The sequence below is a fragment of the Hordeum vulgare genome, chromosome 6H (assembly GCF_904849725.1).
Source record: "Hordeum vulgare subsp. vulgare chromosome 6H, MorexV3_pseudomolecules_assembly, whole genome shotgun sequence".
Taxonomy (NCBI): domain Eukaryota; kingdom Viridiplantae; phylum Streptophyta; class Magnoliopsida; order Poales; family Poaceae; genus Hordeum; species Hordeum vulgare.
This window is the reverse complement of record NC_058523.1, coordinates 168,190,917-168,215,879: the sequence shown is the minus strand read 5'-3', so window position 1 is coordinate 168,215,879 and position 24,963 is coordinate 168,190,917.

Here is a 24,963-nt window from a genome sequence, read left to right as displayed (position 1 = left end):
TGCTATTTTTCTTTTGTTTGATGTTTAAATAAAATACTCATATGTGAAAATATTTTTTTGAGGGAGAGAGAGTCCTCACATAGCTCCTTAATTGTTTGACTACTCATTGATGTTCACTTATATCTTTTGTGAGTAGCTTGTCATTTCCTCTAGTGCTTCACTTATACCTTTTTGATGGATGAAATCTGTATGCTCTTGTGCTTCCTTTAAATTGATTTGATCATGTCGAAAGGGCAATAGGAATATATGAAACTAGTCCCAAAGTAATAGATATCCAAGAGGGATATAATAAAAACTTTCATGAAGATCATGGGACAAATTAAACTTGATTGTTTGTAATAGTTTTGAAACATGATGATAGTAATATGTGAGTTATGTTAGTGAGTAATGATGCTTTAAGTAGGAATATTGGTGTTAAGGTTTGTGATTCCCTATGCATGCACGAAAGTAAATAGTTATGCAATGAAGTTACATCCTACTGTGGTGCATTATTCGGTATTGGCTATGACTCAATGCTCACTTATGTGAATTTTCATTTCTTGGTTTGATTGCTTCCCAATATATTTGCTAGCCTTCATTTCTACTAAGTAGAAATACTTGTCGTTCCAAGCAAATTTGTATGTGCCATCTCTAAATTTTCAAAATAAAATTTCTCATTTGTGTGTCCGTACCGCTCATTAAACCATGGGGAGTATGCAATATTTTTTCATGCTAGGTGGGTTATTCTCACGATATGTGTTGTTTCACTATCATTCACGAGAAAGTGGCTGGTATTCGGGATGCCCAGTTCCATGCTCAAAAATCAAATCAAATATAATGAAACAAAACTCCCCCAGGAATGTTGTTGATATGGACGGTACCCGTGGATTCGGCTCGCCGTGGAGTGTGATTGATTGGTGGAGGGGGAGTAAAAACTTTACCATTCTGTTTGGGAACCGCCTATAATGTATCTAGCATGGAAAGTACTTTGAGATACTTTGTCGTTTTCGTTGACAGAAAAAAACATGCTACTCGAAGTAATTTTTCTCTCTCAATTTAAACCTTGAGCTCTCGCACCTCTACACATCCTTACTTTCCTTTACGAAGGGCCTATCTATTTACTTTATGCAATTTTTATTTTTGCTTTGAGTCTCCATCTTCTCTTATAAGCACCAACTAGGGAACACTATGATAGTACTTGAGCATTGGGCATAGATAATATTTGAGTGTGTTTCATGAATGGATCAACGATTGAGCATGATGGGCCAGGTATAACTTTCTTTAGTGTTAATATTTTGAAAGACATGGTTGCTTGTTGACATGCTTTAGTATTGAAGTCATTATGTTAAAACTAGACTATTGCTTTGAATCACTTACAAGTCCAAATGTCCATGCTATACAAAGAAGAAAAAAATTTGATGAACATGTTACGCAACATTCCACATGAAATATTCTGTTTTTATCATTTACCTACTCGAGGACCAGCAGGAATTAAGCTTGGGGATGTTGATACGTCTCCAACGCATCTATAACTTTTGCTTGTTCCATGCTGTTATATTATCATTCTTGGATGTTTTACAATCATTTTACTACAATTTTATATTATTTTTTCGGACTAACCTATTAATGATTAACAAATTGCACAAGTTCTTGTTTCACACTTTGATTTGTAGGAATTAATTATAAATTATCGAAAAAAACGCGGAAGGAGCCTTGTTGGAGGAGGACTCTAACTCTCCTGAAATCTATCCACTAACAGTTTTTAGAGATCATCATTTTGACCCCCGAAGAAGGCGTCAAATGAAAATTTCTAAAACTTTGGAAGTGTGTATAATTTTATGGCAATGACTCTGGACTAGAAATTCGTCCAAAACGGAGTTCGTATAGAATTTGGAGACCCATTTTAGTGAAGGCAAATATCTTATTACGGGTTCACGAGAATTGTTGAGGTCATTGAGTCCAACTCTTAACATATTTAATATATTCGGCCAAGCCACGACTTTGGAGACTCATGAGGGCTGTGAGGATCCCCTAGGAAGGTTCTAGAGGTGCCCGAGAGCCATTGGATCAAGGGTCCATCCATTAGAGCGCCATAAAGCACCGCAGAGGCATATATAAGGAGATAAAAACCCTAATTTTGGTAGAGCCACCAAGAGCCATGAATTTGCCTCTCCCTTGGCAGTCGCCAAGAAGGGAAGAGTCTACTCCATTGAAGCACCAAGACCACGGAAGAAGTAGGGGCAAGGGGCCGCCGCCCATCGCCATCGCCGCCGCCAGTCGTCGGTGCCGTGGCCGCCATCGCGTCCATCTCTTCGGGATGCACATCTCCATCAACAAATCTCTCTTTCTCGCCATGATAATGTGTGAGTAATCCTCCTCGGGGCTAAGGGTATGTACTAGTAGCTATGCGTTCAATATCTCTCTCTCGTGTTCTTGAGATGACACGATCTTTATGTATCGCTAGCTTTATTTATATAGATGAATCATATGGAGTTTTCCCCTCTCTATCTTCTTGTGATGAATTGAGTTTTTTCCTTTGAAGTTTTCTTATCGGATTGAGTCTTTAAGGATTTGAGAACACTTGATGTATGTCTTGCGATGGGATATCTGTGGTGACAATGGGATGTTCTATTGATCCACTAGATGTATGTTTTGGTGATCAACTTGCGGGTTCTCTGACCTTGGGAATCTATGCACAGGGGTTGCCACGTGTTTTCGTCTTGACTTTCCGGTAAAAACTTTGGGGCACTCTTTGAAGTTCTTTGTGTTGGATTGAACATGATGAATCTGAAATTATGTGATGGATATCGTATAATCATGCCCATGGGTACTTGTGGTGACATTGGAGTATCTAGGTGACATTAGGGTTTTGGTTAATGTGTATCTTAAGGTGTTATTGTAGTACGAACTCTAGGGCTGTTCGTGACACTTATAGGGATAGCTCATAAGATTGATCAGAAAAGATAACTTTGAGGTGGTTTCGTACCCTACAATAATTTCTTCGTTTGTTCTCCGCTATTTGTGACTTTGGAGCGAACTCTTTGTCGCACATGAGGGATTTATATATGATTCAATTATGTTAGTATTGTTGAGAGAACTTGCACTAGTGCAAGTATGGACCCTAGGCCTTGTTTCGAAGCATTCATACAACATTTTCCTCGCTGTTTACTATTTGCTACCTTGCTGTTTTTTTATTTTACGATTACAAAGGCCTATAGCTACCATCCATATTACTCTTGTATCACCATCTCTTCGCCGAACTAGTGCACCTATATAATTTACAATTTTATTGGGTGTGTTGGGGACACAAGAGACTCTTTGTTAGTTGATTACAGGGATGCTTGAGAGAGACCATCTTCATCCTACGCCTCCCACGGATTGATAAACCTTAGGTCTTCCACTTGAGGAAAATTTGCTACTATCCTACAAAACTCTGCGCTTGGAGGCCCAACACGTGTCTACAAGAAGAAGATTGTGTAGTAGACATCAAGGTTTCACTAGAGGCTTCTCCCATGAAGGAAAATAATACGGTGGGTGAACAAATTACTGTCGAGCAATTGATAGAAAAGCAAATAATTATGAAGATATCCAAGGCAATGATTATGCATATAGGCATCACATCCGTGTCAAGTAGACCGAAACGATTTTGCATCTACTACTATTACTCCACACATCGAGTGACTCCTGCGTGCATCTAGAGTATTAAGTTCATGAAGAATAGGTACGCATTAGGTAAGATGGCTTGATGTAGAGGGATAAACTCAAGCAATATGATGAACACCCCATCTTTTTATCCTTGATGGCAACAATGCAATACGTGCCTCGCTACCCCTACTTTGTCACTGGGTGAGGACACCGCAAGATTGAACCCAAAACTAATCACTTCTCCCATTGCAAGAATTACCAATCTAGTTGGCCAAAACAAACTAATAACTTGAAGAGACTTGCTAAGATATGAAATCATGCATATAATAATTCAGAGAAGATTCAAACAATATTCATAGATAATCTGAACATAAACCCACAATTCGTCGGATCTCGACAAACACACCGCAAAAGTGTATTACATCCGATAGATCTTCATGAAGCTCATGAAGAACATGATATTGAAGAATAAAGAGAGAGAATAATCCACCTAGCTACTAGCTATGGACCCGTAGGTCTATGGTGAACTACTCACGCATCATCAGAGGGGCAATGGAGTCGATGTAGAAGCCCCCTGTGATCGATTCCCCCTCCGGCAGATTACCGGAAAAGGTTCCCAGATTGGATCTCACGGGAACAGAGCTCCCGGTGGCGGAAAAGTATTTTGTGGTCTTGTTTTGGTATTGGGGGAATATTTGGGAATTTATAGGACGAAGATTAGGGTTAGGAGGCCTTCAGGGGGCGCGCCCTGCAGGCTTTTCATCTCCCAACAGGTCTCCTGCCCCCTTCTCCAAGTGTGGCAGGTTTCTTCTGGTCCAAGAAAAATCAATCCAGAGATTTTATTCCGTTTGGACTCCGTTTAATATTCATTATCTGCAATACTCAAAAACATGGAAAAAACAGAAACTGGCACTAAGCTCTAGTTTAATAGGTTAGTACCAAGAATAATATAGAATAACATATTAATGCACATAAAACATCCAATACAGATAATATAATAGCATGGAACAATAAAAAATTATAGATACGTTGGAGATGTATCAAGCATCCCCAAGCTTAATTCGTCCTCGTCCTCGAGTAGGTAAATGATAGAAATAGAGTTTTTGATGTGGAATGCTACCTAACATATTTATCCATGTAATATTCTTTATTGTGGCATGAATATTCAGATCCATCAAATTCAAAACAAAAGTATAATATTAACATAAAATAATAATACTTCAAGCATACTAACAAGGCAATTGCGTCCTTTCAAAATAACACGGCCTTAGAAAGTTATCCGTACAAAATCATATGGTGTGTCTATGCTCCATTTTCCCCACAAAAAGTATCTAAATCATGCACAACCCCGATGAAAGTCAAGCAATTGTTTCACACTTTTTATGTTCTCAAAACTTTTCAACTCTCACACAATACACAAGCGTCAGCCATGGATATAACACTATAGGTGAAATAGAATATGGTAGAGGTTGCAAAAAAAGGAGAAGATAGTATCACATCAACTAGGCGTAACAACGGGCTATGGAGATGCCCATCAATAGATATCAATGTGAGTGAGTAGGGATTGCCATGCAACAAATGCACTAGAGCTATAAGTGTATGAAAGCTCAAAAATAAAACTAAGTGGTTGTGCTAAAGATGAAATTCCACTAGTTATATGGAAGTGACAAAATAGGAGACTCCCTATGAAGAACATGGTGCTACTTTAAAGCACAAGTGTGGAAAAAGATAGTAGCATTGTCCCTTCTCTCTTTCTCTCATTGTTTTTGGTGGGCATCTCTGGCCTCTCTTTTTTATGGGCTTCACTGGCCTCTTTTATTTTTTTATAAAGTCCAGAGACTCATCCCAACTTGTGACGGAATCATAGCTTCCATCATACTTTTTTCACACGGGACAATGCTCTAATAATGCGAATCATCACACTTTTATTTACTTACAACTCAAAAGATTACAACTCGATATGTAGAACAAAGTATGACTCTATAAGCAATATGGAAGTGATGGTGCATGTCATAAAAACGAGGCGGTGGTGTTGCATGGAAATGTATCTCGGAATGGCTATGAAAATGCCATAATAGGTAGATATGGTGGTTGTTTTGAGGAAAATATATGGTGGCTGTTTTGAGGAAGGTGGGTTTAATGTGCCGATGAAAGGTGCGCGGTACTAGAGAGGCTAGCAAAGGTGGAAGGGTGAGAGTGAATATAATCCATGAACTCAACATTAGTCATAAAGAACTCACATACTTATTGCAAAAGCCTATTAGTTATCAAAGCAAAGTATTAGACGCATTCTCCTAGGGGAAGGGTTGGTAGGAGTTAACCATCGTGCGATGCCGACCTCCACACAAAGGTTGACAATTATTAATCAAATCATGCTCCGACTTCAGCACATAACGGTTCACCATACGTGCATGCTACTGGAGTCACAAGCTTTAACACAAGTATTTCTTCCAAATTCACAATTACTTACTAGCATGACTCTCATATTACCATCTTCATATCTCAAAACTATATGCAAGGAATCAAACTTCTCATCATATTCAATGCACTTAATATGAAAGTTTTTATTATATCCCTCTTGGATGCCCATTATATTCGGACTAAATGCATAACCTAAACCAATTACCATGCTGTTTAAAAGACTCTCAAAATAATATAAGTGAAGTACGAGAGTTTAATAATTTCTATAAAATAAAACACCACCATGCTCTAAAAGATATAAGTGAAGCACTAGAGCAACATTGCCTAGCTCAAAAGATATAAGTGAAGCACATAGAGTATTCTAATAAATTCACGATTCAGCGTGTGTCTCTCAGAAGATGTGTGCAGCAAGGATGATGGTGGCAAACTAAAAAGTAAAGACTCATTTCAGACAAGACGCTCCAAGCAAAACACATATCATGTGGGGAATAAAAATATAGCCTCAAGTAAATTTACCGATGGATTGAAGACGAAAGAGGGGATGTCTTCCGGGGTGACTTGGGCATCCCCAAGCTTATGATCCCGCCACTCCTTATTCCCTAGTCCATTCAATCTTCACTCAAAACTTGAAAACTTCACAACACAAACTCAAGAGAAAACTCATGAGATTCGTTAGTCTAAGAAAAGAAATCACCACTTTAGGTACTACTGTGAACTCATTATTTATTTATATTGGTTTAATATTTACTGCATTCCAACTTATCCATGGTTCATACCCCCCGATACAACCCATGGATTCACCAAAATAAGTAAACAACACAAAAAACAAAATCTGTCAAAAACAGAACAATCTGTAGGAATCTATAAATTTTGAATACTTCTATAACTCCAAAAATTCTGAAAAATTAGGACAATCAGGTAAATTTGTATATAAATATTGTGTAAACATTTCAGATCAAAAGCACGGTCAAGTGAATTTACAAAGTTCCAGGACTGAGAGCGAAAGTTTCAGTTTTTTAGGAAAATCAACTTGCAAACACCGTAGACCATCCCAAAGGTCTTACTTGGCTCAAACACTAATTAAAACAAGAAAACACAATTATTACAGAGGTAATAATGTGTGAAGCACTAAAGAACAGACGCAAAAATAAAAGCATAAAAATAAAATTGGGTTCCCTCCCAACAAGCGCTATTGTTTAACGCCCCTAGCTAGGCATGATGATTTCAATGATGCTCGCATAAAGGTAAAGAACTGAAACATAAAGAGAGCATAATGAATCACATGACAAGCATATTTAACTCTAACCCAATTCCTATGCATAGGGATTTTGTGAGCAAACAAATTTGGGAACAAGAATTAATTAGCATAGGAAGGCAAAACATGTATTACTTCAAAATTTCCAACACATAGAGAAGAATCTTGATATTATTGCAATATGTAAAAGCATATGTTCCTCTCTCATAGTAATTTTTAATAGCATCATGAATACATTCTACAATATAACTATCACATAAAGAATTATTTTCATGATCCACATGCATAAAAGTCTTACAATCTTCCAAGGTAGTGGGATTAACATTAACTAAAGTCATGACATCTCCAAACCCACTTTTATCAAAAAATTCATAATATTGAACACTCTCCAAATATGTGGGATTATTTTTACCTTAAGTTGAAACTCTGCCAAAACCACTTTTGATATCATATTCATCAAGAGTATTAAATAAATTATCAAGGTCATAAGAAGCATCATCACCCCAATCATGATCATTGCAATAAATAGTGGTCATGGCAAACTCATCAAATATGGCGTCCCCAAGCTTGTGGGTTTACATATCATTAGCACAACTGATATTAATAGAATTTAGAACAATATCATTACAATCATGTTTTTGAGTCAAGATATCATCGTGAATCACTTCATCACAATTTTCATATTCACGAATCTCAAACAAAACTTCATGAAGATAATCAAGTACACTCAACTCACTAGCAATTGGTTCATCACAATTTGATCTCTTGAAAAGATTAGCAAGTGGATGAGGATCCATATCAATAGATTTTTATCAAGCAAAGATGTAAGTAAATAGAAGGCACATGGTAACACAAGTAGACAAAAAGAGATCCGGCGAGAAAAAGGCGAATAAAACGGCAAATTGGTGAAGTGGGGGGAGAGGAAAACGAGAGGCTAATAATGTAAATGCAAGAGATGTGTTTGTGATGGGTACTTGGTATGCTTGATCTTGCTATGTATCCTCCCCGGCAACGGCGCCAGAAATCCTTATTGCTACTTCTTGAGCTTGCATTGGTTTTCCATTGAAGAGGAAAGGGTGATGCAGCAAAGTAGATAAGTATTTCCCTCAGTTTGTTGAGAACCAAGGTATCAATCCAGTAGGAGGAACAAGCAAGGCCCCAGTCTTATTACCTACATAAACAATCAAACACTTGCACCCAAAGCTAAAAATGGGTTGTCAATCCCTTCACGATTATTTGCAAGGATGAGATCTCATAGAGAAAGATATACAAGATTGCTAGAACTAAAAGTAAATAAATGGCAACAATATATTTTTTGTATTTTTGGTTTATAGATCTGAAAGTATAATATGGAAAATAGACCCCGGGGCCAGGTTTCACTAGAGGCTTCTCTCATGAAGGAAAATAATAAAGTGGGTGAAGAAATTACTGTCGAGCAATTGATAGAAAAGGGAATAATTATGAAGATATCCAAGGCAACTATTATGCATATAGGCATCACGTCCATGTCAAGTAGACTGAAATGATTCTGCATCTACTGCTATTACTCCACACATCGACCAACTCCTGCGTGCATCTAGAGTATTAAGTTCATGAAGAACATAGTACCGCATTAGGTAAGATGAAATGATGTAAAGGGATAAACTCAAGAAATATGATGAAAACATCATATTTTTATCCTTGATGGAAACAATGGAATACGTGCTTTGCTACCCCTACTTTGTCACTGGGTGAGGACACCGCAAGATTGAACCCAAAACTATGCACTTCTCCGATTGCAAGAATTGCCAATCTAGTTGGCCAAACCGAACTAATAACTCGAAGAGACTTGCTAAGATATGAAATCATGCATATAAGAATTCAGAGAAGATTCAAATAGTATTCATAGATAATCTGAACATGAACCCACAATTCGTTGGATCTCGAGAAAACACTTCAAAAGAGTATTACATCGGATAGATCTTCATGAAGATCATGAATAACATGGTATTGAAGAACAAAGAGAGAGATGAAGCCATCTAGATACTAGCTATGGACCGGTAGGTGTGTGGTGAACTACTCACACATCATTGGAGGGGCAATGGAGTTGATGTAGATGCCCTCCGTGATCGATTCCCCCTCTGATAGATTACCGAAAAAGACTCCCAGATTGGATCTCATGGGAACAGAGGCTCCCGGCAGCCGAAAAGTATTTTTTGTCTCGTTTTGGTATTGGGGAAATATTTGGGAATTTATAGGACGATAGGGTTTGGAGGCCTGCAGGGGGCCCACGAGCCAGGGGGTGCCCCCTATGGCCCGCCCTGCAGGCTTGTCGTCTCCCGGCAGGTCTCCTGCCCCCTTTTCCACGTCTGGTAGGTTTCTTCTGGTCCAAGAAAAATCATTTCAGAGATTTTATTCCATTTGGACTGTGTTTAATATTCCTTATCTGCAATACTCAAACACATGGAAAAAACAGAAACTAGCACTAGGCTCTAAGTTAATAGGTTAGTCCCAAAAATAATATAAAATATCATATTAATGCATATAAAACATATAAAACTTATAATATAATAGCATGTAACAATCAAATATTATAGATACGTTGGAGACGTATCAATCCCATCACGATCCGTTCCAATCTAGTGCCGAACGGACGTCACCTCTGCGTTCAACACACGTACAGCTCTATGAAGTTCTCCAAATCCTTGATCTAGCAGGCGAGGGTGGAGAGGTAGAGGATTTCTCCATCAGCATGACTACATTTCAGTGGTGGTGGTAGAGCTGTTCCGGCAGGGCTTTGCCATGCAATGCCGAAACCGATCTAGTGGAGAAAACTGATCTATGGGTAAGACAGGGCTGCGCCGTGGCATAGGTGTGTTGCAGCCCTCTCTCCACATCAATATATATGGGGGGAAGGGAGAGGAGGGATGTGAGCTAGGGTTTTCCCCAAGGGGGTGGTGACCAAAGGAGAGGTGGGGCGGCTGCCCTAGGGGTGGCTTCCCACCCAAGTTAGGGTGGCGCCACCACCTAGGCTTGACCCTCCACCAGCCCAACCGCATGGGGCTTAGGTGCGGAGGTGTGCCCAGCCAACCAAGGGCTGGTGCACACCCCTCACAGTGCGTGTGGCTCCTCCGGGGTGGTGACCCCTTCCGGTGGACCCCCGGAACCCTTCCGACACTCCGTGTACGCTACCGGTGTTGCCCGAACTTTTTATTGATGACCAACACAGAACTTCCCATATGTCATTCTTTATATAGGACCATTCCGGAGCTCCTTGGGCCATCCGGGATCTTATTCGAGTGTCTGAACAACCTTCGGTCACCATCATTCATAACTCAACAATTCCAAATCATCACCGAACCTTAAGTGTGCAGATGATGCGGGTTCGAGATCTATGCAGACATGAACTGAGACACTCTCTGGTCTATAACCAATAGCGGGACCTGGATGCCCATATGGGCTCCTACATATTCGATGAAGATTTTTATCGGTCGAACCAGGATGTCAAGGATTCAATCAATCCCGTATACTGTTCCCTTTGTCCATCTATATGTTACTTGCCCGATATTCGATCATCGGTATCTCTATACCTAAGTTAACCTCGTTACCGGCAAGTCTCTTTACTCATTCCGTAATAAAAGATCCCATGACTAACTCCTTAGTCACATTTCTTGCAAGCTCATTGTGATGTTGTATTACCGAGTGGGCCCAGAGATACCTCTCCGTGATATGGAGTGACAAATCCCAGTCTCGATTCACGCCAACCCAATAGACACCTTCGGAGATACCTGCAGAGCACCTTTATCGTCACCCAGTTACGTTGTGACGTTTGATACACACAAGGCATTCCTCCGATGCCCGGGAGTTGCATGATCTCATGGTCATAGAACCAGATACTTGACATGCACAAAACAGTAGCAATAAACTGACACGATCACATGCTACGTTCATAGTTTGGGTCTTGTCCATCACATCATTCTCCTAATGATGTGATCCCATTATGAAATGAAAACTCATGTCTATGGTCAGGAAAGCTTGAACATCTTTGATCAATGAGCTAGTCCTTAGAGGCTCACTAGGGACATTGTGTTGTCTATGTATCCACATATGTATTTTAGTTTCCAATCAATACAATTATAGCATGGATAATAAACGGTTACCATGAACAAGGAAATATAATAATAAATAATTTATTATTGCCTCTAGGGAATATTTCCAACAGTCTCCCACTTGCACTAGAGTCAATAATATAGTTCACATCACTATGTGATTCACATCCAGTGAGTTCTGGGGTTTGATCACGTTTTGCTTGTGAGGGAGGTTTTAGTTAATGGGTCTGACCCTTTTAGATTCGTGTGTGCTTTACAAATCTCTATGTCATAATGTAGATGTTGCTACCACGCTTTATTTGGAACTATTCCAAATGACTGCTCCACTATACGAATCTGATCTGCTACTCAGAGTCATCAGGATTGGTGTCAAAGCTTGCATCGACATAACCCTTTACGACAAACTCTTTTATGACCTCCATAATTGAGAATCATTTCTTCGTTATCAAGTTACTAAGGGTAATTTTGACCGCTGTCTAGTGATCCATTCCTGGGTCACTCTTGTACCTCTTGACATACTATAGAGCCTCTGGCTAAGGCATAGGTGACGACCTTCGTCCTTTCTCTTTCTTCTGCCGTGGTCGAGCTTTGAGTCTTACTCAATCACACCTTACGACACAGCCAAGAACTCCTTCTTTGACCGATCTATTTTGGACCCCTTCAAAAACTTGTCAAGGTATATATTCATTGAAAGTTTTATCAAGCGTCTTGATCTATCTCCATATATCTTGATGCTCAATGTTCAAGTAGCGTATTCTAGGTTTTCCTCTGAAAAACACCTTTCAAACAACCCTATATGCTTTCTAGAGATCCTACATTATTTCTGATTAATAATATGTCGACTACATATGCTTATGAGAAACTCTATAGTGCTCCCACTCACTTTCTTGGAAATACAAGTTTCTCATAAACTTTCTATAAACACAAAATCTTTGATCATCTCATCAAAGAATATATCCAACTCCGAGATGGTTGCTCTAGGTCATAGAAGGATCACTGGAGCTTGCATACTTTTCAGCATCCTTAGGATCGACAAAATCTTCTGGCTGTATCACATACAACCTTCCCTCAAGGAAACCGTCGAGGAAACAATGTTTTGACATCCATCTGCAAGATTTCATAACCGAAAAATGCAGCAATTGCTAACATAATTCCAACAGACTTTAGCATTGCTACGGGTGAGAAAGTCTCATCCTAATCAACTCCTTGAACTTGTCGGAAATCTCTTTGTGACAAGTCGAGTTTTCTAAATGGTGATAGTAAAACAAATTTTGGACGTGTTTTCTTCGTGAAAATGAATCCGACCCGAGTTCATCTTTCTTCATGAACGGGGTTTTGGACATCCTTTTTGAAGGAAATTTTATAAGGTATTATGTGTTGTTCCAAAACACATGCCCATAAATTTTGAGCCTTTTCCAATGCAATCTTCTCCATTACGCTGGTGTCAAACCAGCCCGGCAACGTTGCTCCACGACTGACGACCTGCACTAGACAAATCACTGCTTCATCGAGCCAAGGTCAATCTCATCAGATCAACACCTCAGCGACCCGACTAAGAGTTTGCATCGTGAGGGCCGAATAATCTCCATAGAATCTCTTCGCCCACGGGTTGCACGGGTCGGGCGGCCATTGCTTCATCAAGACAACATTGACCGCGTCACAAATTTTGACCTGTGCCGGCATCGACGCGCCGTCGCTTCTTCAACCCAACATTCAACACACCGACCTGCTTCCACACGTCGGCTGGCATGGGGGCTCTAGGGCCACCTTACCGAACTACTCTGTCACCTCGGCTAGACCGAGGGCTTCACCATCTCTTCATCAACATGCTCCGTGGACTTCGGCGTCACCGGCCGACCAACTTCATCATCTCTGTTGGACTGAGGGCTTCACCTCGCCACATCGATCGTGCCGCATCGTAACTTCATTAAGGCGAGCTCTTCGCCTCTATGCTCAGGCTATATTTTCTCTAATTATTATTTATTTCACTTAAGTTAATTAAGTATATGATTTTATTATTATTTGATATTACTTTTGGCTAGCACTATTTTATGTGCACATGTGATCGGCTCCGACTGTTTTTGACAGTCACCTCGACGCGCCGACATCGTCTTCATGCCTCTGTCAACCGAATTGCATCGTCGAACGGGTCGACTAACGTGGAGGCTTCACCGTCACACTGCGGAACTACTTTGTCTCCTCGGCTGGATCTAGAGTTTCGCCTTGGCCCTTCCGAAGTGTTGTGTTGTCACTTCATCATGCCGAGCTCTTCGTTAGCTACCTCGTGACCGGCTTGGGGGCTGTGACCTTGACCCACCACAAGCTCGACCCTCGTCATCAACACCGAGTACATTAACCTTCTAAGTTGCTTTCATGCTCACTTTTTCAATTTTTAATTTCTGCGCGGTTCAACCAACCATTATATTTGTGTTAAGCAAATAATTTGTTTGTTAAAAACTTATCTTTTAAGATTCTTGTTTGTCAAAACACTTCCTTTACCCAAGTTACATGGTGGTTCTTAAAAAATTATATGATCCATTTTATAATAAATGTTTTCTTCTTAGTCATTGCAAAGTCTTTTTGTACCAGTCCTTTCTTGATTCGAGTATGTGGTCGATAACGTATTGCGTGGTTACTTTCTAAAGTTCCTCGATTTTAGTTCGCTAAACTGGCCTCGAAGAAACACTCCGCCTTCGGGATATGGAGGTTGAAGCTGAAGGCTGCCCCGCTTGAAATCTTGAGATTAGAAGTGTCATGTTAAAGCACGACGAGAGCACAGACTAATTTTAAGACCAATTTTTGGATTGGCACAAAGAAACTTGATTTAGTTCGGATGTAAAGTTTTGGCTATAGTTTTTTGGTTTTCCGTGCTTTAGACCCAATTAATCTAATTTTATGTTTTTCTTTTAAGAGGCGGGGCATCCTCATGACCGAGGTGCCCCGCATAATAATTTCGCTCGGGGTTTCTTTTCTGACCCACAACTCAGCATCTTTTCTGCTACCGTTGGCAAAACACACTTGTCATTTGGACTAGTTCCTGACGAGATTTTATCCTCAGCTTGGTTGGCCGCACCCGACTTGAGTCTCGGGGGATACAGTGTGTCTGCAACATAACTCTCGTAGTACAATGTTGGATGTCTTTAAAGTATCGACGGTATCAACAAGGGACTGTAACTAGATCCAAACCCACCAAAAGCCAAGGTACTCCAAGGAGTCCTTGGAAAAAAAAATTCTCGGATATTGCTTTATATGCATCAGTTTCGAATTGTGTCTTGGATCAATAGTTGGGTTGCCCGGATCCTATGATTGCCTCCTACATCATGCTTTGATCGGCTAGGTGTGCAAAGGGAGAACCACTGCGATTGTACTTCCGATTTGACTGGTAAAGTACCTTAGTGGAGAAAGCCAAAAACTGACTGCCACAATGAGTGCAAGCTGGTCAGTGACCCTATGACTCTGTCAAACTATAGACCAATAGAGGCTACCCCGTGGGCCTTACGTAAAATTGGCTGAAGTGTTAATGGCTTGACCTTGGCTGATGCTAAACCCTAACCAGGGGCTAGTAACTTGCCTCCCTACTTAAAAGCTTCTATGACAACGTGAAAGTTATAAAGCGTGAATATTGAGGATTGCCTTGTACATGATTGCTTCGATTCCACTAAACACAACAACCTTCGGGCACCGAGACATCGGCTAAGGGTTGTCTTGTTAGTACGGAAACACCCTGTGTAGTATCTACAAAGTGATGGAAGCCGACGATGGGCCATTTTCAGATTATAAACAGTCACAATGGAGTCAAATAGCATATAGCATAAAAGTATTTGTATTCAATATGCGAGTGCCACCTTCCGTAATCATCATTATAAAGACATGAATATGCATCAATTTGACTTAAGATTTTGGCCACGCTATGTTGCCTGGCTCCTGTGCTTATCCTCTATGTTCCTGATTGTTCGGCTAGGGGGTAAAGGGAGCACCTGCGTGATTGTTACTTCCGGTCATCCGAGTTAGTACCTCAGACTGGGTGAAGCCGAAAGCTAGCCATCTTAAGAATATAATTGGTCGGCAACGACGGAAGTGAAAATTTCGGTTCATTAAAGACCATAGAGTTTGGTAACATTCCCTGAACTAAATCCTAAATATTTTGCTCCCATGTTTATCGGAGTTGAGGTTTCAAGATCATGGTCAAACATGATATCCTGGGAAGAGGAACTTATAAATGAACTATTTTTCCGGGAAGATGTTTTTTTACGTTAAATAAGTACTCTCTCCGCGTACCTTTGTTTATAAAACCATATGATCAGACTACCTTGTTTGCCATAAATCTTTGCCCTTATTTATAAAGTAGGGCAAACACTCCTCGGCTACTCACTGAGGAGGTTGAAGCCGATGGTCGGTCAACAAAGTCTTGTACAATGCGGTTCCAAGCATTGATGATGTAAAGTACTTGGGTACATAGAATCATTGCACACAAATTCTATCAAATGTAACAAAGTTTGTGTCAAAAAAATATCGATCCTTAATTTGACCACCCGTGTCCAAATTAAGGCTCGAGGGCTACTGCACTGTTTATTCAGTGCAACAAATTCAAAGTGCAATACGATTTCCGAGGAGATTCGATCCTTAGGTCGGTGGGCCGCACCCAACATGAGTCTTGGAGGCAAAGGCACACCTGAAAGAAACTTGGTTTAGTTTGAAACGAGGCGGGACATCCTATTGTTCGAGGTGTTCTGCGTGGTGGCTCTGCTCGGAGAATTATTTTTTCCGACCTACAATATGACATCTTTCATGCCGAGCTCCACCTCGGTGTTGTAAAAACACAATTAAATGATGAAATAGTTCCCGAGGAGATATGATCCTAGGGTCGGCCATGTTGCCCAACCCAAGTCTCAGGGGTTACTGGTTATACAGCTCATCAGAGAATAAATTACACCAACCGGAAAATCATTTCCGACCATAGTTCGTCATCTTTCCTCCCGATATGCACCTTGGCGTTGTTAAAACATACACAATAAGTGCAATACGATTTCCTAGGAGATTTGATCCTCAGGTCGGCCGGCCGCACCCAACCCGAGTCTCGAGGGCTACTCAACACCGCCTTTTAATTCCTAAAGTATGTTGCCGAGTAATAAATTGATCCCCAAGCCGATTTCGCAAATCGACCTGAGTCTCGAGGGCTACTAGGATAAAAGGTTTTATTTTTATCCTTCAGGTGCATCTCGGGTTTTAGACCGGCACACACCTTGAGGTCTACTATTTATACATCTCGATAGTAAATAAGTTACACCAATCGGAAATAAATTCCGCAAAAAATAGCCCAAGACCGAGGTGGTGCACCATCTCGGAAGTAGTCTGACATATAGTTTGAATCTCAATGGTTGTCTCCATAAAAGACTATTCTGGCATTTAAGCTCAGATAAATTCCTTGAATTTTTCACGAACCGAGGTAATCTATGACACCTTGGGTGCCGACCAGCGTTGGAGCTCGGCTAGAAAAAGACACCTCAAATGCAGTCCGGTGTTGGAGCTCGAACGCACGAGGACACCTTGGACGCAGTTCGTCATTGGAGCTCGGACGCAAGAGGACACCGCCACACGGGAAACATTTCAAACATGAGGTGTGGCGTGAAAAATTAAAAGGCATTAATAAAGGCCGGTAACTTAAAGGGGCTCCTTAGATGCCCAACGTGTGAACTCCTCGGATTCACCCCGACGATCCTTGAGATCAGTGATGGAAGATTTATTTAACCAGTATTCAAGACTGACGACTGAAGATGAAGAACAGTTCAGAAGAACTGAGGGCGTCCCCAACTTCAATAGCTATGCTCGGAAATCGAGAAGTCATCAGTGGCTGAACTGGTGTTGGCCGATCATAAATGGGGAGAAGAACTCGCCCCACAAGCCGAAGACGTTGTACGCGTGAATCTGTTGAGGATCAAGACTACGACATTGGCGGCCAGTTCGGGGCTGCCGAGGGAGTCTAGGACTAAGGCATCCTCGCGTCGCCGACGTATCTCTATGAGCTAGACTTGTTGGCTACTTCGGGCAGTCGATGACATAGACGAGGCAGATTCCATAAGAATTGGTGATCAAGGCAAGGACTCCTCTACACCAACGTAGCTGACTAGGACACTTGTTATCCTAGGCCTACGGTGTATTATATAAAGTGAGGCCAGGCTAGTCGATAGACAATCTCATATTCATATGATCTTTACTCTTAGGGTTTAGAACACAACATACGATCTTGAGGTAGATCAACTCTGTACTCGATACATCATCAATAATATAAACAAGAGCAGGACGTAGGGTTTTACCTCCATCAAGAGGAACCGAACCTAGGTAAAACATCGTCTCCTTCGTCCCTTGTAACCCATCGATCCAAGGTCCACACCTCGGGATCCCCTACCCGAGATCCGCCGGGTTTGACACTGACACGAGGGCTCGCAGGACCAAGCTCATCATCAACCTCCAAACCAGGATGTGCAACATGCGTCAGGACGGGAGACCGCTCATCCTGGCACCATCGGTAGTAAGAGCGCCACCCGTGCCTCGAGCCACTCCATGCCCAAAACCTCGGAGGATGCCATGGTGTACTTGTACGCCCATTTTGCATCATGATTCTTGATATATGTGATATTCCTGTCTAGTACTCCCTATTACCATACAATTCTGATGCCCTTTCTCTCTGAATATGCAAGGCACATCACACAGAGGTAAAATCTAGAAACTTGAATTCTCGACCGGGAAACCAAGAAAAAGGAAGAAAAATCAATAGACTCCAAATGACCTGAAACTTCACAAAGAATTTTGCTGGAATATTTAAGAATTATTGGGCCAAAATAATACCAGAGGGGGGCCACCTGCTGGCCACAAGCCAATAGGGCGCACCCACTCCCCGGTCACAAGCAACCTTTTGGGATGAAGCGCCGCCTTTCCGAGGCAGAAACATCGGCATATGCCTTTTTCTCTCCGACAAAGAGATTCTACCGGGGGAATTCCCCTCGAGGAGTGGGAAATCGAATCCATCGTCATCACGAATGCTTCCTCCTTCATGGGAGGACCAATCTTCACCAAGATCTTCACCAGCACCGTCTCATCTCCAATGCTAGTTCATCTCTTGCATTCAATCTTTGTCTCAAAACCTCAGATTGGTACATGTGGGTTACTAATTGTGTTGATTACACCTTGTAGTTGATGCTTGTTGGATTACTTGGTGGAATATATTATGTTTAGATGCTTAATCATTATTATTATACCTCTGATCTTGAATATCTTGATGAGGTATGAGTAGTTACTATTGTTCCCGAGGACATGGGAGAACTCTTGTTATAAGTAATCACGTAAAGTTGGTATTCGTTCGATATTTGAATGATATGTATGTTGTTACTTCTCTTAGTGGTGTCATGTGAACGTCGACTACATGACACTTCACCATGTTATGGGCCTAAGGGAAGTCATTGTGGAGTAACACATAGATGACAGGTTGCGAGAGTGACACAAGCTTAAACCCTAGTTTATGCGTTGCTTCATGAGGGGCTGATTTGGATCGACACATTTAATGATATGGTTAGATTTATCTTAATTCTTATTTCGTAGTTGTAGATGCTTGCGAGAGAGGGTAGTCATAAGTTGGTTTTTTGTTCAAGTAAGAACAACACCTTAGCACCGGTCCACCCACATATCAAATTATTAAAGTAGCAAACGCGAATCAACTCAACATGATGAATATGACTAGATAAAAATTGCCATGTGTCCTCGGGAGTGCTTGCTTCATATAAGAGTACTTTCAGGCATGTCCTTTGCTAAAAAAATATTGGTCTACCTTGCTACACCTTTTCTACTATTTTTTCTTGTCCCTTGTTACGAATTATCTTGCTACAAAACTATCTATCATTGTTACTTACAACACTTGCAGAGAATACCATGCTGAAAACTGCTTCGTTTCCTTGTGCTCCTCGTTGGGTTCGACACTCTTAGTTACCTAAAGGACTACAATTTATCCCCTATACTTGTGGGTCATTAGGACTCTTTTCTGGCACCATTTCCGGGGAGTGAAGTGCCTTTGATAAGTGGAAATTGGTAAGGAAACATTTTTGGTACGTGCTAAAATTTATTGTTGCTTGTCACTATGAATGGTCACCCTTTGAGTGGCTTGTTCGGGGCATCTTCATCTCAAGTGGACGTTGATAAAGTTGTTCCTCAACATATTGATCCTATTAAATAAATTTATTATGAGATTACTTCAGGTATGGTAGATAAACAATTGGCTAATCCTTATAACGATTGAACTCATCCTCATAACCATTTGATATATGTCGATATGATTTGTTGATTGTTTAAGCTTTTAGGTCTACCCGGAGACAAAGTTAAGAAGAAAGTTATCCCTTTATCTTTGGAGGGAAAACACTAATGTGGTACAGGCTATTGGATGATATTGTATCATGAGACTGGAATCGCTTGAAGACGGAATTTCAGCAGAAGTATCTAATTCATCGTGAACGGAACTTTTTTATAATTGCTGGTCTCATGAAGGAGAAAGTATCGCTCAAGCTTGGGGTAGGATTAAATCTATTATGCACACTTTCCCCAACCATAAGCTCTTGAGAGAAATGATTATACAAAAAATTTATGCTCGGCTTTCTCATGATGATCAAGCATTACTCGGTTCTTTTGCTATTGGTTCCTATATGAAGGAGACTATTGAATTCAAATGGGATCTTCTGGAAAGGTTTAAATGCAACTCTTCAGATTCCAAACTCGAGAAGGTAAAGAGTTAGATATAAATCTTAATTTTGATTGTGTTAAATCTTTTATGGAAACTTCTTCTTTCCATGAGTTTAGCACTAAATATGGTTTGAGATAGTAGATAATTTTTATGAATCTTTTGCTACCCATGTTGATCTTCCCAAGGATAAGTGGTTTAAATATCATCCTCCCTTTTAAAAGTTATCCAAGGAACCTGTTAAAATTAAGAAGGAAGAAATAATTGTTAGCCATGTTGATCCAATTGTTCCTACTACTTACATTGAGAAACCTCCTTTTCCTCTAGGATTAGGGAACATGCTAAGGCTACAACTGCGGTTAATAAAAGTAATGTTACAACACCTAAACATTCCGAACAAATAAATCTTGAGCCTAATGTTGCTATAGTTAAGGATCTCTTAGTTGATAATATTGATGGGCAAGTTATTTATCTCTATGATGAAGGTGCTAGAATTGCAAAACATGTTAGAAACAAACGAGATGAGCTCGATAAAAATAAATAGTTGTAGGTATGCTTGTCGTTTCAGTGAAAATTGGAGATCATTGATATCATGGCTTGTGTGATATTGGTGCTAGTGTTAGTGCTATACCTTTTACATTATATCAAGAAATTATGCATGGCATAACACCCTTTGAGATTGAAGATATTGATGTCACTATTAAACTTCTAAATCGTGATACTGTTTCACCACTTGGGATTGTTAGAGATACTGAAGTCTTGTGTGGAACAGTCAAGTACCCCACTGATTTATTAGTACTTGGTTGAGAACAAGAAAACTTTTGTCCCATTATATTTGGTAGACCTTTCTTGAATACTGTTAATGCTGAAATTAACTATGCAACTTAGAAGGTCAAAGTAAGATTTGGTGATATGTCTTATGAATTTAATTTCTCCAAGTTTAGTAGACAACCAAATGAAAAATAATTGCCCAATAAAGATGAAATAATTGGTATTTATTCTATTGACGTACCTCCTACTTATCCGCTAGAAAAATATTTGACAGACGATGAAAATGATATGCATATGAATGAAATACATAAGATGTTCCTTGAGCAACAACCTATCCTTAAAAACAACCTACCAATTGATATTTTAGGCGATCCTCCTTGTCGGGGCAGGTTGCACTTAATCACCTATGGGACCGTTGGCCCCTTCATGGTTCGGCGGGAAGATTGCGTTACACAAAGAGCAGAAACTACGAAGCAACATGATGATGGGACTCGAGGCATTTACCCAGGTTCAGACCGCTGAGAAGCGTAAAACCCTACTCATGCTTTGGTGGATTAATTCAGGGAAGACGGAGCTTGCAGAGTGTTCTGCCCCAACAAGGGTTTCCGTCGGGAGGTACTACATGCGTACAAAATGTTCTTGGGTCAGAATCCTATGCTAGGTTGCCTTGGGCCTCCTTTTATAACTCAAGGGGCATCCACAGTGGCAAATACACATGATTAGATAGCTAACAGTGCTATCATACCTAACTCTAGCACTCAAGACAAAATGCCATAAATGCAGCCTTAGGTGGCATGCGGGGACGCGTGCCCAACAAGCTCCTTCCACCGCTCTAGCTAATTATTGGACCACAACTTGACACGCCTATGGATGGGTGTCAAGGGGGTATGATCTGTCTTCCAGCATGTCAACACGTGCCTAGCGAGAGCCGCTTAGCCATCTTGGAGCTCGACACCTCATCGATAAGTGACTGGAGTGGCGATGAGATGGTGCGATGGCAGATTGGCTCACGCTTGCCTGAGGGGTGACTTGTCGGGTCTTCTTGAGGATGCTTATGCCTTGGTCCTCGACGGGTGTCGACGGTTCTTGGCGTGTCTTGGGACCGTCCTGGGCTGCTGTGTAGGTCTTGCCGATATCTGGTTTTGGATACTTGTTTGGGTTGGCGGTTGCCTTTGAGGGGTTATGCTCTTAACACGAGTGCACAAGTCAGGGGCACTAGGTACTCCATTACTAGTGCACTGATAGGAGCCCCCGAGCCTGGTCCGTATGCACCTGCTCAGCGTTGTTGGGTCAGGCCCAAAGTTCATGCACAGGCGTGAAATTGCAAAGGGGTAACCGCCAATCTGTTGTTGTGCATTGTTCCACCAGTTCACGTGGTTTTTCCATGCGTGCCGCATCCATTGCGAGGAATTCAAGGCGGGTGCGCGTGACTTAAGGTCTAGTCGTGATAGAAACTGCAGCACCATCAATTGTATTGATGGGGTGGTTACCTGTTCGCCTCTTATGGTGGGAAACGCCATAAGTGGAGATGGAAGGTGACCCTTGGAGCGTAGGAGAGCCAACCCTCCACATCCTCCCTATAAAACTTGGGGGGGGGTGTGGTAGGCGATGCTCATGCACACTTATCCTCTCCTCAAATCCTAGGGTTGCCCAGCTTGCCCTTTTATTCTTGTCCCTTGAGGTTGCTTCAGTTTTTTCTATGATGAGGGGGTGAGGGCGTCCTCCATCTTCTGTGGAGGCAGTGCAAGCTTCCCCTTGAGATCATGTAGCCACTTCAGTCGTGGCCATGGACAGCGGTATCAGTACTCGAGGCCGGGGCACCGAAAGGGCTCGGGGTCGCCGAGGATCCCATGGCCGAGGGAGATGGAGTGTCGTACCCAATCCTCCTCTGGTGATGCCCCCTCTGTTGTTGCCGGGGCATACCGAAGGTACGACACTGGAGTTTATCATCATCCTGCATGATCCTCACGGCAGTCATTTAAGCCTCCCTTGCTTTTTTACCAGGGTGATGGAGGTTGAAAACTACAAGGAATGTGGTTGCACATACACGGTTGCTGTGATGGCGCCGTGCATGCTGACGTTGAATATCCAACGCCTCGTGTCATGTTATTGAGGCATGGGTGGAAGAGCTTCGCACGTGCCCAAAACTTCATGGAGGGGTACGTTCTCCGCTTCAAGTTGGTGGAGGCCGACATGATCTCCGTCAAGATCTACGGGCACTCGGGAGCTCGTCTTGGCTATTGTGAAGAAAGCTCGAGTGACACCAAAAGTTCCTCCTCGAGCGTCAGTGACGAGGAGGACAATACTGACGAAGACGGGGATAGCGAGCCTCAAGCCGTCAAGTCGGAGTACGGTGGCTCGGGCTCAAGCTGACCGTTAGTCGAACAGTCACCGTGAGCTCACGACCCTCCTCCTCCCGATCTTGCCGGGGGTCCTCGGCCTGCACACTGCCTCATCTTCCAGCTGGATCCTGGCAGGCTCGTGGACTTCGTCTTCATCTTCACTACAGGTGGATACGCTGAGCCGCATCCTTGTGGTCCTAACGGGGTCAAGATGGGCTTTTGTTTGTGCCTCCCTTTGTCCTCTTTTTCTCCTCCACCCAATCCATAAGAGGAGTGGGACAAGAAAGGCAATACGGGGCACATATCTCTCTATAGAGCAAAAGACGTAGGCCCCTGCCAATTTTTACTAGTGGAAAAGTAATTTATTTTATCCATTTTGTACTGAAGAATGAATAAAATAAGCGCCATTCATCTCTCTTGAGTACTGTCTTTCGCCCTTCTACTCGAATTGTGTTGTATGTATGCTCTTGCCATACAGGACTCCTTGCCGGGTTGGTGCAGGATGCGAGTGAATGCACATATGCTCCCTTGGTGATTTTGATAATTCATGACAACATACATTGCCTCTTGGACTAACACTTTACCTAGATATTTCAGGTTTAGTCCATGAAGAGCTATGGCTTAAGGTTTATGTGGAGATGCCCCTGGATGCAAGAAAGGAATAATATTGGCTCAAGCTTCAAGCTAGAAGACTCTTCATTTTATATTTGTGAGAAATCACTTTTGAGTCCATAGGAAAGCCAATACTATTAAAAGGGGGTGAGGTAGTAAAATGAACTGATTGCTCAAATACTCAAAGTTAGCCACCAAAACACTCAGTCATTTTTCCCACATATCCACTCTATAAAGTTCCACATATGCAAATTCGGTGTCACCAACATTGCCTCATCAGACCCACCAAGTTTGAACCTAAGACAAAACCCTAGCCATTCCCACCAAATTGGTGCAATCGAAACTGCATCAGTGCTACCGAGTTTGGGTGACCAACATTCTGTTGCCCAGATACACAAAATCAGAATTTCCGAGTTTGAGTATCGGTGACACCGAGTTTGGCCATCTAACCGTTATTCACCTTTTTGGTGCCATCGAATTCTATATAGCGGTCTCACTAAGATTCAAAAGTTCACACCTTTGAGCTAATCGGTACCACCGAGTTGTCCACTTCGGTGTCACCGAGTTTGCACTCTTGTGTATAACGGTTGGATTTCGGCTGCTGCCTATATATACCCTTCACCCACCTCTCATTCGTGGGAGAAGCACTCAGAACACACACTTCATTTCCAGATCCATTTTCTGAGAGAGAACCACCTACTCATGTGTTGAGACCAAGATATTCCAATCCTATCATTTGAATCTTGATCTCTAGCCTCCCCAAACTTCTATCCACCAAATCTACCTCTCCTACCCATGCATATTCTGTGTGAGAGAGATTTGTGTTGAGGAGACTATCTTTAGAAGCACAAGAGCAAGGAGTTCATTGATCTACCACATCTATTAGCTTTTGAAGTGTGGTTCCTCCTAGATTGGATAGGTGTCGCTTTGGAGCCTCCTACTCCGTGTTGTGGAGTTGAACCAAGATGTTTGTAAGGGCAAGGAGATCGCCTACTTCGTGAAGATCTACCGCGATTAAGGCTAGTCCTCCGTGGACAGATGCCGTGGTGGGATAGACAAGGCCGCTTCTTTCTGGACCCTCCGTGGGTGGAGCCCACCGTGGAATCTCGCAGTCATTACCATCCATGG